This window comes from Desmodus rotundus, chromosome 4 (assembly GCF_022682495.2).
Source record: "Desmodus rotundus isolate HL8 chromosome 4, HLdesRot8A.1, whole genome shotgun sequence".
Classification (NCBI taxonomy): Eukaryota; Metazoa; Chordata; class Mammalia; order Chiroptera; family Phyllostomidae; genus Desmodus; species Desmodus rotundus.
The window spans coordinates 25,742,295-25,755,692 of record NC_071390.1 but is presented as its reverse complement, the minus strand read 5'-3'; the positions used below and the strand labels follow the sequence as shown (position 1 = coordinate 25,755,692).

At 35.7% G+C, this 13,398-nt stretch overlaps 1 protein-coding gene across 12 annotated transcripts in view; it reads left to right on the top strand.

Moving 5' to 3' along the window:
* Window positions 1-13,398, top strand: part of ZNF518A (zinc finger protein 518A) — a 40,800-nt gene that overhangs the window by 3,839 nt on the left and 23,563 nt on the right. For 3 of the 12 annotated variants that reach the window (XM_045197498.3, XM_024563218.4, XM_045197494.3), the window contains exons 1-2: window positions 10,098-10,397; window positions 12,663-12,745. The gene's annotated coding sequence lies outside the window, so the exon portion shown is untranslated. Of the gene's footprint in view, window positions 1-249; window positions 1,637-10,073; window positions 10,398-10,549; window positions 10,699-12,662; window positions 12,746-13,398 lie in introns of those variants that run through there. The other 9 variants (XM_045197503.2, XM_045197495.2, XM_045197501.2 and 6 more) reach the window with 6 other exon arrangements.

Here is a 13,398-nt window from a genome sequence, read left to right as displayed (position 1 = left end):
TTACTACATTGATTGATATAATCATATGATTTTTATCCTATATTTTGTTAATGTGGTGTTTTTCACTGATTGATTTGCATATGTTGAACCATCCTTGTGCCCCTGGAATGAATCTTGCTTAATTGTGATGTACTGTTTTTAAAGTGTATTATTGTATTCAATTTGCTCGTACTTTCTTTAGGATTTGTGCATCTATATTCATCAAAAATATTGTCCTATAGTTTTCTTTTTGTGTGTTATCCTTTCCAGGTTTTTGGTATCAGAGTTATCTTGGCCTTATAAACTATGTTAGTAAATATTGCTTCTTTTTCAAATTTTTAGAAGCGTTTGAGAAGAATAGATATCAAACCTTTGAATGTCAGGTAGAATTCACTAGTGAATCCTTCTATGGAACCACAAAAGACCCCGAATAGCCAAAGCAACCCTGAGAAAAAAACAGCAAAGCCAGAGATATTACATCCCTGACTTCAAATTATACTACAAAGTGACAAAAATCAAAACAGCACAGTATTGGAAGAAAAACAGATACATATACCGATGTAACAGAATTGAAAGCCCAGAAATAAACCCACGTGTAAATGGATGATCAATTTTTGACAAGAGAACCAAAAACATGCAATGGAGAAAAGAAAGCCTCTTCAATAAATGGTGCTGGGAAAATTGCAAAGCCACATGCAAAAGAATGAAACTAGACTACTGTTTGTCCCCATATACAAAAATTAACTCAAAAAGTGGATCAAAGACCTAAATATAAACCTGAAACAATAACTTACATAGAAGAAAACATAGGTACTAAACTTATGGACCTTGATCTTAGAGATTTTATGAATTTGACCCCAAAGGCAAGAGAAATAAAGGCAAAAATTAATAAATGGGACTATGTCAAACTAAAAAGCTTCTGTACAGCAAAAGAAACTGCCAACAAAACAAAAAGACAACTAATTGAATGGGGAAAGATATTTGTAAACAACAGCTCTGACAGGGGGTTAATATCCAAAATGTATAAACAACTCATACAACTCAACACCAAAAACTAAACAGACCAACCAACAAACAAACAAACCCAATCCAATTAAAAAATGGGCAGAGGACCTGAATAGATACTTCTTCCAGGAAGACATACAAATGGCCAGCAGATATATGAAAAAAATGCTCAACTTCACTAGCTATTAGGGAAATGCAAATCAAAACTACAATGAGGTACCACCTTACACCTGTTAGAATGGCCATTATCAACAAGACAAGTAATAACAAGTGTTGGAGAGGTTGTGGGAAAAAGGAACTCATTCTCTGCTGGTAGGAATGTAAACTGGTAGAGCCACTATGGAAAACAGTATGGAGGCTGCTCAAAAAGTTAGGAGTAGAGTTACCATATATCCTAGTAATCCCTCTTCTGGGTATCTACCTGAAAAAATTGAAAACATTTATTTTCAAAGATATATACATTTGTGTGTTCATTTCAGCAATATTCACAGAGGCCAAGACATGAGAAAAACTGAAGTATCACTTAATAGATGATTGGATAAAGAAGATATGATACATATATAAAATGGAGTACTACTCAGCCATAAGAAAAGATGAAATACATCTATTTGCAACAACATGGATGGAGCTTGAAAATACCATGCTCAGTAAAGTAAGTCAGAAAAAGTTAAGGACCATATGATTTCACTCATATGTGGGATATTAAACTGAAAGCAACAAATGAACAAATAAGAAAAGCAAACAAAAACTCATAGACACAGATAACAGTATGGTGGTTATCTGAGGGTAGGAGGTGGTGGAGTAGAAAAGGATGAAGGGGGTCAAATATATGATGGTAGAAGATTTGACTTTGAGTGGTGGGCACAGAGTGCAGTATACAGATGATGTATCATAGAATTGTACACTTGAAACCTATAAACTCATTAGCCAATGTCACCTCAATAAATTTAATTTAAAATAAATGAAAATAAAACATCAAATAATCTATGAATGAAAAAATTATAACTAGCTTTGAGAAATATCAGTAAGTTGATGGATTTAATAAGTGATTACATCAAAACAGAGGCTAATTAGAAGACATATAAATAGAAAGTATCAAGATTAAGCACAGAGAGAAAAGGATGAAACACACATAACAAGGATAAGAATATATTGAGTATGGTGAAATGTTCTAACTCATATGTAAACCTCAGAAGGAGAGGAAAGAATAAAATTAGTAGCAATATTTGAGGACATACTGGCCTAGATTTTTCTAAAACTGACACAAGTTATCAAATTTCCAAGGAGCAATGATATGAGTGACAAATGACTTTTCAGTGGAATCAAGGAGGTCAAAATGTGGTAGATGAACATCTTTAAATTGTTGAAAGAAGCTATTCATAAAGCTAGAATTCTATAACCAGAAAAAAAAAAACAAGTCCCTTGAAAGTGAAGCAAAATAAAAATTAAAGCAAAGTAAGGACATTTTCAGACCAAACAAAACAACCCCCCCCAAAAAAGCCCCAAACCCTGAAAGAATGTATTTCCAGCAGACATTCTGAAAAAAAAAATAAATAAAGGAAGTTATTCAGAGAGTAGATATACTTCCAGATGGAAGTACAGAAATGCATAAAGGAATAAATATTTATGTAGTTCTTTCCCACATTGAATACAGTTGGCCTCTGTCACCAGTAGAACATTGTGGAAATGAGGGAGTGTGACTTCTCAAACTGTCATAAAATACAATATAGTTCCCATTTTGAATGTTCTTAGATTACTTTTTTTTGTGGAAGCCAGCTGCCATGCCAGTGGGGTACTTGACCAGCATTGCATTGAATTTACCTGCTAATATTCAGCTCTATTTACTCATCAGGAATGTGAGGAAGACCCCCTGGTGGTAGTTCTTTAACCCTTATCAAGCCTTCAGGTGACTGCAGTATTAGCAAACGTGACTGCTACCTCATATGAGACTGTATGGCAGAAACACATAACTAAGCTGCTCTCAGATCCCTCACCCACACAAACTGTGTGAGATAATAAATGTTCATTGATTTCATCTGCTACTCTTTGAGGTAATTTTTATGCATCTATCAATAGCTAATACATGAAACATTTCCAAAGCCGAAGTACTTTTATTTTAAGAAACACAAGCATGATAAATACAAGAAAATTAAGCTAAACACATAAGAACCAAACTGCTAAAGTCAAGGACAAAGGGAAAACATTTAAAGCAAAATTATTTTCTTACAAAGACTTTTAAAAAGACATATTACTTTCACTTGAACAGGAATTGGATAAATAGCTCTGACCTCTCAGTAGAAACGATTGGAGCCAGAGATGACATAAAGACATCTTCAACATGGTTCAAGAAAATAACTGCCAACCTAGAATTTTATACTAAACAAAAATATCCTTCAGTAGTGAAGGTGAAACAAATACATTTACAGTCAAACAAAAATTTTTAAAAATCACCATAAACAAATCCATGCTAAAGGACATAATCAAGGGTATTTCTTTTAGGCAGAAGAAAAAGGATCCCAGATGAAAGCTTGGAGTTGCAGAACATTTTGAAAGCAAGTAAAACTGAATCAATTATGTCTGTATAAAACAGTAATGATAATATCTTTGGGGGTTTGAAATATAAAGAGAATTAAAATACATAAACAACAATAGCACATAAATCAAGAATGATGGGAGTCAGTGTTTTCATTGTCAAGGAGAACCATAAAATACTAATATTAGGCATTAATAAGTTGAAGGTAAATAAGATAAACTACAGGTAAAGCACTTACAGAAGAGTAAGAAATAAATAAATACCAAGGTGATAAAAGACAGAAAGGAATAGCAGAACACCAAATCAATTCAAAAGAAGAAAGGGGGAAATAGCACAGAAAAGGTAGGATGAACAAAAAACAAGTAGTAAGATTGTAAATTGAAGTTTACAAGGGGCTGAGAATATGTCTTCACAAGAATTTGAAAGAATTAGGAAGGAAAATGTGGGAAGAAATTCTCCTCTTATATCAAGATTTATATAAAGTTACAGTAATTAAGACTGTTTTATTGCTGCAAGTATATAGAAATAGAACAATAGGCCAGAAGAGACATTCTGGAAATATATAACATTCATGTGTACACTGGATTTATGAAAAAGATAGTTCTGTAGGACAGTAATGAAAGGACTGTTTTTCCAATTAATAATGTTTGGAAAAATGAGTATCTCTATGTCAAACAAATGAAGCAACTCCTACTTCTAAATTTGAAAAGTAAGCAACAACACTTCTGGAAAGTAATATATGAAAAGATCTTCTGTGGTGTGGAAACATAATTCCTTTTAAAAAGATTTTATTTGTTTCTTTTTAGGGAGAGGGGAAGGGAGGGAGAAAGAGAGGAAGAGAAACATAAATGTGAGAGTGAAATGTAGATCAGTTGCTTGCACTGGGATGGGTGGGGCCCGGACCTGCTGGCCAACGGCATGTGCCTTTACTTTGCTGGCCAACGGCCAAACAACTGAGCCATACTGGTCAGGGCTGTTGTGGGAACGTAATTCTTAAACATCAAAAGACACTAACTCTAAAGGAAATTATGAATAAACTGAACTACATTAAAATTTAAAAGTTCTGTTCATCAAAAGATACCATTAAAGGAAATCCTACTTGTGATAGTATGGATAAACCTGGCAGACATTATGCTAGGTGAAATTAGTCAGTCACAAAAGGACAAATTCTGCATGGTTCCTTTTATATGGGGCATCTAAAATAGTCAAACATATAGAAGTAGATAATAGAATAGTGGTTACCAGGGGATGCAGGAAGAGGGATGGGGGAGTTGTTGTTCAATGGATATAAAGTTACAGTTATACAAGATGAGTGTCAGATATGTTGTACAAAATATGCCTATAGTTAACAATCTGGTATTTTGCACTTAAAATTTTGTTAAGAAGGTAAATCTCATCTTAAGTGTTCTTCCACAAAACAAAACAAACCACAAAGGTACACAAGAAAATCTTTGGTAGTGATAGATATGTTTATTACTTTAATGGGGTGATAATAAATAACGTGAGTGTATACATGTGGAAACTCACCTAATTGTATACATTAATTATGTGCTGTTTGTGTACCAATTATGCCCCAATAAAGCTGGGAAAAAGAGATTGAAATGCAAGCCACAAAGAGGACGACTATATTTACAATGCTTTTAATCTACGGAGAACTCATATTCAGAATACTGTATCCAAAGAACTCCTGTAAATCAATGACAACCAAATAGAAAAATGGGCAAAAGACTTAGGCACCTCACAAAATAGAATCCAACTAGCTACTAAGCATATAGAAAGAGCTCAACGTCATTATTAAGTAATACAATACAAATCTAACCATGGTGTCAAGTACTGGTGTGCATGTAGAGCCACTAGTACTTTCTCATAGGTAGCTGGTTGAAATGCCAATTAGTATAATCACTTTAGAGATGATTTGGCAATCTATGCTAAAAGTAAATATACACAATCATATGACCTAGCAGTTTCATTCTTAGGTATATAGCCAACATAAATGTGCATTTGTGCAATAAAATACATATATAAGAACACTCATAACAGCATTATTTGTCATTACCCCAGATTGGGAGCTATCCAACTGTCCAACAGCAATAGAAAGGACAAATAAATCATGGTATATTCATATAAGGTAATGGTTCATAGCAATTTAAAAATAATTATCTATTGCTACACTAGAAAATGGATGATAAAATGTTGAATGAGTGCACAAAAGCACAATTGTATTTTTATGATCTTGCTTACATACTATAAGAAGAAAAAAAAGGCTGAACTAATTTATGGTGAATAAAAGTTGTGAAAGTAATTACCTCTGGGGAGGGGATAGTGTGTAGTGATTGAGGGAGGCATAAGGGTAGTTTCTGAGGTGCTGGCAATGTTTTGATCTCTGTAGTTATTACATGGGTGTATTCACTTTGAGAAAATTCATTGCACCATATATTTGGGATTTGTCCATTTCTGTATGTATTCTCTTGTATTATTTATTTAATAATTTCATTTTTATTTTCTCATTTTCTGGAACTCCTAATTGGATATTAGATTTTAATTTTTTATATTTTTTATTTTTTAATTCTGATTTTCTATTTTGGGGTGACTTTTTTACAATTTTATTTTCAAAACTGTTTGTTGAATAACTTAGAGCATGTTTTTAATTTTCAAGAGCTCTTTCTTGGCCTCAGGATATCCCCTTTTCATAGTATATCTGCTCTTTCATAGATGCAGTATCTTTTCTTATCTGGGAATATTATAGTTGCTTACTAGTTTGCTTTCTTCTGCTTGCTCCATAAACTTTCTTCAAAGTTACTTTTTCAGTTTTCCCCCCTGTCACCCAAGGACATTTTTTCATTGCTTATACAGAGAGAGGAAGGGAGAGATAGAAACAATGATGCAAGAGAGAAGAATCAATTGATTGTCTCTGTATGGGAAGATGACACACACCCAGACCAGAATAGGTATTGTATGTGCAGGGACCAGCTCCCTAACTGCAACCTAGGGATGTGCCCAACTGGGAATTGAACCAGCAACTTTTCAGTAATGGGATGATGTCCACCCAACTGAGCCACACTGGCATGGGCTGTTTTGTTTTTTAACAAAAAAGTATATATTTTTAGAGCCTTTTCTTAAATTTCTGGTTATTCTTGGCTCTTGAAAATTTATATTTAAAAGTTAGGCAATTAATTAAACATTGACTGGATTGGTTATTGACTGGTGGATTTTATTGTGGAGTCATAAAGTTTTATTGCAAGACCCCTAAATGTCAATCTCTATGAGTATTTTTCTTAAGTTCTTCCATTTCACTAGAGGGAGGAAAGGCACTGGTGTAATTTTAGTCTACATATGAGCACATTTTTCATTTAGATCTGTTGGCTCTCTGTCCTTTGTCCTGAGGGCCAGTTCCTTTTGCTTTTGAGGGACATTGGCCATCTTGGTAATAGGATTAAAGGGGAGACCTATGGCGTATGGAAATATGTCTTACTCTCAGTTGATTTATTCAGTAAATGCAAAGCTGACCCTCAGGATAATGTCCTTCTTTTCTGCTGTGGTCCCTCTTCTGTTAGGAAATCAATGAAATGAAACACGGTTTGGTTATGGGGTCTCCTTCTGCTTCCTTCTCTTCCCTTTATGCCAACTTAAAAAAGTTGTACTGTGGAAAATATAAAAATGTAATTCATACACAAAAAGTAGACAGAATTTTATAATGGTTTCTTCTGTCCCCATCTTCCAGGGTCAACAATTATCAACTCAAGCCAATCTTACCTCTACCCTCTCCTACAACTCTACCTCTTTATTTTGAAATGAATCTTAGACACATTATCAACTTCATCTATAATTCTTTTGGCATATATCTCTAAATAATAACCTTTAAAAACATAACAATATATACATTACACTTAAATATTAACAAAACAATTCTTAATATCATTAAATATCCCCAGTCTCCAATTTTCCAATTGTCTCATACAAGTCATAAATGTGTTTTTGGCTGTTTGCTTGAATCAGGAGCCAATTAACTAACTTCTACATACAATGATTAATTGATTATATATATACACATATAAAATTTAGAGTCCATTATAGGCTTCCCTTCCATCTCTTTTTTGTTTGGTTGAGAAAACAAGTCATTTGTCTTGTGTAGTTTCCTAAAGCTCATAGCTAAATTGCTCTGTTGAGTCATTAAATCCTTTAGATATTTAAAATTCTGCCATTAAACTGGTGACTCCTTGAGGGATAATGCCTTATTTACTATAGCACAGTTTCTGGCACATAATACATGTTCAAGAAAGTGTCTGCTGAATAGATATTAAATTAAAAAATGTCAAGGACATTGGGAAAGATAATACTTGAAGCTTATGTTCAACTGATAGATTGCAGAGAGTAATCAACCATAATATTCTTGACCAAGCAGTGTGACCACTTTAAGCTAGATTGCCCAGGCTCTTTGTATCTGTATTTTTCCAGTTCTGGTTGCACTTGCTTATATTGTTGGAGGTAGGGAGTCTGGACTGGAGTTGAGAGATCACAAAAAGGAGAGAGCCATGTTAAAGAGACTCTTGCTTTTCAAATTAATATCATGTAATTCTATGATTATAACAGTTACTATTTATATAATGCTTGTGATATACCAAGCTATCTATGACTAAAAGCATGCTTACATTTTTTAAATGCATATGTTTGTTGTAATTTATTATGGTATGGTGTTTTCTATAATTCAGAGGTGTGAACCTCTAGTGTGAAATGTAACTCACACACACACACACACATATATGTATGTATATATATATATTTTTTTAGGAGAAAATTTCACTGTCTTAAAATGATTTGCTTTACACCATAATGTCCATGAATCATATATGGAAAAGCAGATAAAGGTTTGTAATCAAGATGGAACATTTGTGACTATCACTGCCATCATTACTCCTACCATTTGCACTGTGCGTGCAATGGGGTTGATTGCTCTCTCCAATCTGTGAACTCTAGTAATTATGCATTGCATAACTCTGTGAAACTCAGAGGTTAAGTGCCCTCAGCTAGTAAATTGTACACTCAGGTCTTCGAAGGAATCAGCTATTTAAAGCATTAATTTAGATGCCTTATCTCCATGAACTATCTTTCTCAAATACAAAATATTCCAGAATCCTTTCTTCAGCTATGATTTAACTTTCTCTCCTTTGTATTTTTTCTTTTAATTATCTTCCTTCCTTACTTTCTGTTTTACTCCATTTATCTGTGCTATCCTCAGTGTTAAACAAAAGTTACATCAAAATACAAAACAACTCTGTCCAAGTTCTCAACAATCATTTTTTTTTGATATTAAAAAAAATTCCTATCATCTCTCTTTGTGATGTGCATGTCTGACTTGCATGGGCATAAAGACTAGAAGGAGAGAGGATATTTTAATGCAAAATAAGATCCGTTACATGTTTCTCATTCCATAATGGTATCCCTTTTGGTTTGCTGAAGATTTCTCCTGGTGTGTTTTATGAAGGCATTCCAGCACAGGATATGAGAACACATCTAATGTGCATTACCTCTCACTTGCCTTTTCCTGTAATAATCATAGATCAGCATACACAGTGAGTGAGTGATAAGAAAGCTCCCTGAAGACAAAGTGAGGTTACTTCAGTGTACTTTTTATTAAAGTGTGGAGAAAGTCTTGGTGTATGGCTACTGGTCGATATTTTCAAAAGCATACTCTAAGAAAATGAAAAATGTTTATGATAAACATTTTAATTGTAAACTCCATGTGTACTTACTAAAAAAAGTGGAACATAAAAATAGACAAAAAATTTTATTGTAGTTTCCTTTTTAATATTTTGGTATAATCCTCCTCCCCAGTTGGGTTTTTTGTTGTTGTTGTAAGCAGTTTTTACAGTTTCTACCGTATCTTTTTTAAGGTAAAATAATTTGTATAAAAAACTCGATCAGTTAATAAGTTGGATTTCAGAAATGCTCCAAAGGAGAAACCAGGAGCCATACTAGTCTTTAGGGGAAACCCAGTCATAATATTAATTGATCTCTTTGTCCAACGCCGTTGTGAAATGAATGAGAGCGGATGAATTCCTTCGATGGGGATGAGAGCTTCCCTCGTTGTAAGGGCAATTTTCAGATCAATTATTAAATATGTACATGTTTGGAGTTCACTGTCTTCAACAGCTGCTCGTGGCATCTTCCTTCATTCAAGGGCTGCAAAGGCTGCAAAAACACACGTCTCAAAAGGAAAGGGTGGGGAGACGCCATTTACAAAGCCGGAAATGATTAAAATCTCAGGATTGAGACCATTCCCAGTCACCAAGGGCTTGCCATTAGCACAGTTCCTGCTTCTTGTGTCTACTCTGAAGAGCAAGACCATAGAGTGGGTGCTTGTCTACTATTCCACTGGAAGTAGGATCTCTCCAGCTACTGGTGAGCAAAGGGGCAGAGTGAGACCCTGCAGGGGCGGGTACCAGGCAACCGCGTCAATTTCAGAGGTCAGCGGCCAGCCCAACTCAATGGCCTAGGCTCGCCAGGACAGGCGCGGGCCCTGCCGGCCTCCGTCCTCTTCCGCTTGCTCCAGGTGCACCGCGGATCCATCCGCCGCAGCGAGCGCTCACGGTAGAGCGGCGATCGGCTTTTCTGCAATACCCGGATGGAAGTGTAATGGCCGCCGTCAGGGACTCACAGGCAATGGGGACCATGGCAGGTATTCCCTGTGAGCGGGGCTGCCTAGACTTGTTAGGATGCCTGGACTTCTAGAGGGCCAGCTAGGGGGCAAAGGGCGAGTTTGTGGGGCGTCAGGGTTCCCCCCCGAACCGGCTCAGGGATCCGCCTCTTGAGCTAGGAAGCTCCTGTTAAATAGTCCCGGCCATTCAGTGCTTTCGCTTAACTTGCTGCAAAGTTTTTCTAGGTAAGTCGGTCTTTTCAGTGTGTTCCCTTGCAGGTTGCTAGCGCTAACCCTAGCCATACTTGCTTTACGTCCGGGCTTTTTCAACTCTTCCCTGACCCCACAGCCTGGGAGCTGGAGCGGGAGTGTGGCTGTAGTGTGCCTCCGCGCGCCTGAGGGGCAGCGGAACCCCGGAGGAAGGGGCGGATCGGGCGCGGCGTTTGGGACGGACCGGGGAGCGCGGCGCTCGAAGCACCCCCTCGGCGCGTCCCGGGGCTGGTGGAGGCAGCGCGGCGCCCCTCAGACAGCGCCCCTCGAGCTGTAGGTTCGCAGTTCCACGGCACCCCAACTCGACGGCGTCCCCATTGTGGGTCCAGTCTATGGTGTTTGGAGGTCTTTTCTTGCAGAAATGCTCAGTTCTCTGGCGCGCGTTCCTTCTTTGGAGTTGTCCAAAGGCGCTCTTCCCTGCAAACCTCAACCACACCCCGTGGCAGATGGATTTCTTTGTAACTGGCTTTCTCACTTGTAGGGTCCATTTTGAGTCTCTTCTTAACATGGTGTCCTCATTGTCAAGTAGTCTCTCCTAGATGGCTATGGTAATTGAAAATATATAGGGTGAATGTATATGAGGTAAAATGGGTAACTCTTAAGTAGACCAACGAAACAGATATGGTAGCTTTGAGATTCAAAATGCTAAAGTTAAAGGTTCAGTTTCTTTTTAGGTTTACATTTGGAGGCGTCTAGTGTTTTAAGTATTGTAGCGAAAACATTAGATGGGTATGTTTGGTTATCAAAAGTTTAAAAATTCCTAAAAAAATAAAACCCGTGTTTAAGGAATGCTTACGAATGTTGAAGTTTGTATGATTGCCACAATGATGAAACATGAAGACACCAAACTGTACATTAGGGTAGGAGTTTCATGAACTCGAATAGCTGTGTGTTTGGCCTACTTTAAATTGTTGAATTGGTTTTTATGCGGCACGAGATCTGATTGGAGTGTGCTATGAAGTTAATGTCCTCGGGTTGAATAGATAGAAACCATTAAAATTGAGTGAAATACGTTAACATTTTTCAGAGTTTAAATGTTAATATATAGAAGTGGGTTCTTCTGAAACTCTTAAAGACATTGCATTTTGTTAACATTTTTAGGATGTTAGTATTTCATAGGGAGGGTAAGATAGTAGACCGTGCTAATTTTTGTTAAAATTCTCATAAATAATAGCCCCTTACCTAGAAAATTGTTAACAAAAGCAGAAGGTGGTATAAAATGTAGGTACCTAACAACCTGTTTTGCACATTCACATTTTTTCTTATTGTTGCCATCAGAGTGAATATAAATACCAGTTCAAAAAGCACTTTTATATTTGGTTTTATGGAAGAATTAAAGGACAGCAACAACAATGAATTCCTGCTGTGCACGTTGATTACAGATGAGCTTTTTAACTGCTCAAGGTTTTTATTATTACACTTCAGATCCTACCCTTTCTGGTAATAGTATACTGTGATCCCCAAAGTTTTTATATCTTGAAACATACCAGGGGGAATATATTTTAGCATAAATATACATTTTGTCTTTAAAATATATTTTACACATGCCCTTTAATGTATTTCATTGCTTTTCTGTTTGGAATTGTTATCGAAACATTGTGTGCTTTAGATCACTTAATACACTTAATACATTTTTTTTTAAGTGATAAAAGACTTGAATCTTGACCAATTTCTTTTAGGTTACTCTACTAAAAGTTTTTTACAGAGCACTGTACACAAAAGAAAAAAGTGATAATAAAGTTGAAATTTTTATTAATTATCTGATCCAAAGTGTAAAGGCTATGAGTATTTCACTTCTGTATGAGGTATTGGCTTCACATGGTGAGCAATTTTCATGGGATGTTAGATACCAGAAATGAGTTTTAAGAGGGTAGGATACCCTCCATTGTGGAAGGATAGCGTTGTAGTAGGATAGCTGGGTTGGAATTAGATGCAGATTCTAGTTCTAGCTTTGTGAATTTGGGCAAGATTCATTTTCCCTATCTTGTGATAAATGAAGAAATTGAATTAAGTTGATTTTAAGCTCCCTTCTAAGCTTTGAGGTTTCTGACCTTTGTAAATTCATGACTTTGTCCCTGGGTATCAATGATAGGTTATTTGCCTAAGTGCAGAGAAGTTTTTTTGTTCTTCTAAATTTATACACATAAGTTTAATATGAAGCATAACTGAATTGAGAGTATAAAAATATTTTACTAATAGGTTTTGCAGTCAAAGTTTTAAAATCTTGGTCTTCATTTCCAGATATCATCTCTTTTGATCACTGTTCCTGATTGTGGCTTTGTACAAGCATTAAATTGTGTGCCTTTTGTTCCTTGAAAAAAGAGGTATGGTAAAGATTGAAGTACTATTTTATATTGTCTATTAAGTAGTAAGTTAGTATTTTTTAACCTTGGACAAAATAAAATAGTTATGTATATGTGAGTTTTCATAAATTATAATTTTATTTTTGGCTTAAAATACACGTGGTTTTTCACTACCATATAAGCAGAAAAAGTAGTTTTGGGTTTTACTGTTTGTTAGTTAACATTTCATTAGAGATCTAAAGATGATTTTAACTACATTATCCTTCTAAATATAAAGGTGGCATTAAGGGCTTTTGGGTAATAAACAATGGAAATAAATATGGCAGGAAGATGTTTTGAAGCTGTATGAATGGCCAGAGGAATGTTCATGTTTTTCTGTAGTAAGGGCAAAATAATGCACCTGAAGAAAAATTGTCTGGTGTGATTAACGGCATCTAGATTGTGAAAAGGGACTTGGGAATCACTATAGATTTATGACTGATTTCCTGGAGACAATCATCTGAATATCTCATTGTGGACAAAAAGAAGGGGGAAAAAATCAGCCAACAAATACATGGTAATCTAAGGAAAGCAAACTCAGTGGAAAATATTGTATGTACCCTTGTTTAAAAAAAGACCTGAAACACAAGTGTTTTTAAAGACAAGTCTCTTGCTGTTTGTTTCTGTGATACCAC